The sequence below is a fragment of the Pteropus alecto genome, unplaced genomic scaffold, assembly GCF_000325575.1.
Source record: "Pteropus alecto unplaced genomic scaffold, ASM32557v1 scaffold106, whole genome shotgun sequence".
Taxonomy (NCBI): Eukaryota; Metazoa; Chordata; class Mammalia; order Chiroptera; family Pteropodidae; genus Pteropus; species Pteropus alecto.
In genome coordinates, this window is record NW_006442103.1 from 5,987,099 (window position 1) to 5,992,176 (window position 5,078).

The following is a 5,078-nucleotide window of genomic DNA, read 5'->3' on the forward strand; positions in this document are numbered from 1 at the left end:
CCACATCTAGTTCTGCACTAGACTGGCAACGTAGGAAGAGGCTTTGAGATAAGACAAAATTGGGGCAGATTACAGCTCTGCCAACTTTGCCATTTACAAACTACATGGCTTTGGAGCTTTGGGCATTTTACTTAGTTTTGTTGATCTTGAGTTTTTCCATCCGTAATAGAAATAATTTCTGTATCTAAGTGATATATAAGAATATAAATTACATATGTGTGTATGTGTATGTGTCTGTGTGTGTGTCTGTGTGTGTCTGTGTACCTACACTGGTACACTGTAGGAACTCAAAAAAATAATACTTTCTAGTATTAAAATAGGGTTGAAAATTAAAATAGCATAAAAACTTACATGTACACTAGAACTAGTTTATTTACTAATCGTAGAAAACAAATCTACAAAGGATGGAATTTAAAGGTGTGGGCCATGTGATCCGAAATAATCGAGAATCATTTTTCTAAGGTAACCTTGCTTTAGTTCTTTTTTTACTTTCTCTTTTATATTATAATTTTAAGGAAGAAACTCTGGTTGGGTTATGTGATATATTTAAGTAAGCCAAACCTCAACTCGTTTTATTTTTTAAAGCTGTTTTGGAGCAATATTAACTTCTCTCAATTTTGCTGTTAAAGAAAAAAGATATGGTTCCCCTCCCCTTACCCAGCAATCACTTAGATACTAAACATTTAATCATTATTTACAGTGTGCCCAGAATTGATTATACATAAAAAGTTGCCACTGACTTCCTATTGGATAGACAACTTTATATGCTGATATGCATTGAACTGAGTAAACTGATTCAACTAGGAAGACAGATGGCCTCAAATGTCTAGGTTATAGAGCAGTGTGGCGTCTGCTACATACATTTGATGTTAACACATGCTTATTTTTAAAAACATGCCTTCTTCTTTGACCCCTTCATAGCCCAATTTTCCAAAAGTGCTGCCTCTACAGGTTTTTTGGGATTTTATGTAAATTCAAAACATAAATTTTAAGTGGTGTGGTATGACTCATTACTAACATACCTATGTGCACAAAATTTGAAGTAATGCAAATCACTACAAATGAAATGTTAATCAAGAATTGCTTTAATCCAAAGTTGGTAGGTGGAGTAGTTGTTAATTCTTTAGTTGCTAAGAGAGTAGATTTAAAAGTTCTCATCATATGTAACTATGTGAGGTGATGGGTGTTAGCTAAACTTATTGTGGAAATCATTTTACAATATGTACATAATCAAATCATTTTATACCTTAACCTAATACAATTTATATGTCAATTATATCTCAATAAAACTGGAAAAAACCTCTTATGCTGTTGTCAGATGTCAGCACCATTTATGCCATATACGTAAATATCTACCATACTTTGTCAGAATCTATCTTGAGTTATAGCAATCTTGAATAATGCAAGTTTTTCAAGAAAGTTTTCTTCCCATGATGACCAACTGTGCGGTCCTCTTAGTCTCCATGCCTTCACCATCTTTTGTCACATTCTCTCCATATCACATTATTGAACCAACTCTTTCTAAGAATTCTATACCACTAAATCCAGTGGACATTTGACGTCTTCACCTTCTTCATGAAGCACTATCTTTCCTGAGCTTGGAGTTCTCTCTACCTCTGTGGCTATTTTCTGTCTTATATGCAAGGTCATTTTCCTTTAGCCAACTGTGAAATATTACAGATCTTCTAGGCTCCATACTAGGCTTTCTTCTCTTTTTACACCAAACCTTTCTGTGGGCAATCTCATTCATGTATCTGACTTTAATTATTAAAGATAGGCAGAAGAGTTACAAATATGAATCTCTTGTTCATCAGCTGATATGACATCTCATCATTGCTGATGAATTTGTCCACTTCTCTTCACTTCCAGCCCCACCATACTTGTCCTAGTTACTATGGACTCTCACATGGATAATTCAATAGGTTTGAGATTTGTCTTCACTTGTTCTTGCCCTTTTTCCAGTTCAAAACATGGAAGCCAGAGTAATGTGTTTGAACTGCAAATCTGATTTCTTCTCACTCTTGTCCCATTAAGTATCACTTTTTTAGCTTTCCATAGCTGTTAGAATGAAGAACAGAATACTTAACATTTTCTATTCAGCCTTGCACGGTATGTCATCTGAGTACATCTTCAGACCATATTGATACCACATTTCCTCCCATTCTATTTGAAACAGCAATGCCAGCCTTAAAAAAATTTGTTTTTTAAAGTGCAGATTTTCTCTTTCCATAGGCTGTTTCTTCCATCTGGTATACTTGCCTTGCCCTACTTTGCCTCAGCCTAGTTAACTTCCTTTCTTCAGTTCTTTAGAGAAGTAGTCCCTAAACTCCTTGGCCAGATGAGTTGTCCCTATTGGAAGTTCTCATAGTACCATGTACATCTCTGTCATAGCATTGATGGCTATTATAAACCAATAGTAATGCAATTTGAGTCCTTGAGAAACAGTTTCTCTTTGGTATTTGTGAAGGTCAAGAAGAACAAGAATCTTGTTTGGTTTTTCATTCACTGGTTAACTTCAACATCTAGCACAGTGTCTAGCACAGAGTAGACAGCTAAATATACTATAAAGTGAGTGACTGAATTCATTAAGTGAGCACGTTTCAGATTCTCTCCTAAATTTCCAGAATAGTAAACTCCGACTCCCTTTATGTCCAAAGCATATTAAAGAATAGAAGTGTTGGAAGAAAGTGATAAAAGGAAAACAGTGACTGAGCTAGGTGTTAAGCGATACAGATCTGGGCATTGAATCTTTAATTTAACACTTGTGCCACTTTAAGCAAGACTCTGCCTTAATGTCATCTTTAAAATGGAAATAATAATATAATAATAATAATAATAAATAATGGCAATAACAAGACTAAACTTTGTGAAGAATTTACCTTATGTGTCATACACCTGGCTAAATGATAGAAAGGCATCATCTCAGCTCATCCTCAGAACCCTGTGACATACATATTAATGTAAAAATAAAAACAATAACATCTAACATTCGTATAGCACTATGTGCTCAGAACTCTTTTAAGCATGTTATGTATTTATTCACTCTTAATGGTAGGAGGATCAGATGAAATATTCATGAGAGGCACTGTATAATGTATATCAGAATACAGGTGTCAGATAAATAGTTATTATGTCTGTAAAATCTAATTAAAAAGTACATTACCATACAGTATGGGGATTAGTTATGCTATTTTATGGCCAGCATTGTATTGCTTGCTTCTTTTGGTTTAAGTATACAGAATTTGTTCTAAATTCTTAAAAGTTTCTTGGTCAAGACTATTTTTCTTCCATGCCCTCTCAACAACAATCCATTGCTACTCAATTTTTACTTGTGAGAATTTTGGCATGTTTGACATTACATACTTAGTATTCACTATTCTTTAATGCTGCATGGCTACAGGAGAATATTATCTTACATTCTTGTAGTGTGAGATAACTACAGAGTTGATCAATTATTTTTATACCCTTGAAATCTATAAAATCGTATTTTAAATATGTTTACAGGCTTAAAAATTAGAGCTATTGGAATATCATAAACAGGTTTCTCTTACAAGTATTCCTGAAATATTTAATTAAATTAAAAATAACTTCATTCATTTCACAAAACTGTTTGAAGATAAAAGAGACAAATGACTATGGTCATTTTCAACTATTGCAGAAAATATTGAAATAGTGGCATCTTTTCTCAGACTACATAGATTACGACATTTAAGTTGAATGTATTTTCCTGTTATGAACTAAATAGCAAAGCATTCTGTATAAAATCTTATGGGAAATAAGAAGAATGGAGGAAAAGTATTAAAATGTTGATTTATTACATGAAGACTGTTTTTCTGCTTTTCTTTAAGTTAGAAGTATAAAAGAGCTTTCTTCAAGGCACAGGTTCTTTATTTACCATATTTGTCTTGGTCAATCAATCCATTAGTTAACTAACTCCAACTATTGCTCCAGATACAAAGATACTTTCGTTTGCTAAAATTAATTTTCCTAGTATATTTTTCATACTCTCAAATAGCCAGCTGCAGTAATAATAGTGTGTAAAATTACACTGAGTTTATTTCCCAAGTAAGGACAATATGGGAACAGAGAGACCTAGTTTTCAGATCAGCATCATTGGGCATTTTATATTTTATCATGTGTAAAGCAAGAAATTCATACTAGAATTTTATTTATTTGTCTACAGCCATGCCACCCTGAACAAACCGGATCCTGTCTGATCTCGGAAGCTAAGCAGGGTTGGGCCTGGTTAGTACTTGGATAGGAGACCACCTCGGAAGACCGGGCGCTGTAGGCATAAATAGAATTTTATTTATTCATTTTTTTAAAACAAACACATAATTAGTAAGTGTTATGTTGTGCCAGGCACGAGAAAGTTCCTCATGAAGCTTACATTCAACTGGAAAGATGATACTACTACTACTGTTACTAAATCTATGATGGAATGGCATTCTTTTATTTCCTGTCTTTTAGAGACATATTTCACCTTTTTTCATTTGAATAGCATTTTGGGTTTACTTGTGTAATTTATAAGTTGTGTTATAATCACTTGTTTATAAGGAAGGTTTCTCTATGACTTTCTAAAAAATTAGAATCATGTTTCAACTATTTAAAATTGCAATATTTAGCAGAGTTTCTGGACTATATAATACATATGTAATTAAAGTTTGTTAAGCACATGAGTACATGAATGACTACATTGATTAATGGAAGGAGGGAATAAGTAAAATTTTTTTGAATAATCTCTGTTTGAGTTATAACCTCTGTGTGTGGAGTCTTCATGGGTTTGTGGAGTCAGATACATTCCCTCACCTCATTCCCTTAAGAAAGTGAAATAATGCACCCCACAGAGGTCTTCTCCTCCCCCTAGTATTTTACTCACATTCTCAAAGAGTTTAAAGTATTTTAGTGAGCAATGAGGGTATATATAAATTTTAATTTAGACAGTTTTCAAAAACTAAATGAGAAAGAAAGGCTTAAAATCCTTATCAGATTTTTTAGTTTCAGGTTCTTCTTAAACTTTCTTCTTATTGTAAAGTAAATCACCTCTATGTGCTATGCATTTCCTCAAAATCTCACCA

General features: G+C 33.3%; 1 pseudogene; it reads left to right on the top strand.

The window, feature by feature from the left end:
• The first annotated feature begins 4,175 nt into the window (after positions 1–4,175).
• On the top strand, positions 4,176–4,294 carry LOC112469196 (annotated as a pseudogene).
• Positions 4,295–5,078: the final 784 nt, after the last annotated feature.